Here is a 238-nt window from a genome sequence, read left to right as displayed (position 1 = left end):
GAGAGCCAGAGGGAGAAGCAGGCTCCATGCAGGGAGCCTGATGTGGGACTCGATCCCAGGTCTCCAGGATCACGCCCTGACTGAAGGCAGCGCCAAACCGCTGAGCCACCCGGGCTGCCCAACAGTCTTTGTTTTAAAGTCTATTTTGGGGATCCCTGGGTGGCGCAGCGGTTTGGCGCCTGCCTTTGGCCCGGGGCGCGATCCTGGAGACCCGGGATCGAATCCCACGTCCGGCTCC

The sequence above is a fragment of the Canis lupus genome, chromosome 24 (assembly GCF_003254725.2).
Source record: "Canis lupus dingo isolate Sandy chromosome 24, ASM325472v2, whole genome shotgun sequence".
Taxonomy (NCBI): domain Eukaryota; kingdom Metazoa; phylum Chordata; class Mammalia; order Carnivora; family Canidae; genus Canis; species Canis lupus.
The sequence above is the reverse complement of the archived record's forward strand: the minus strand, read 5'-3'. Positions refer to the sequence as shown.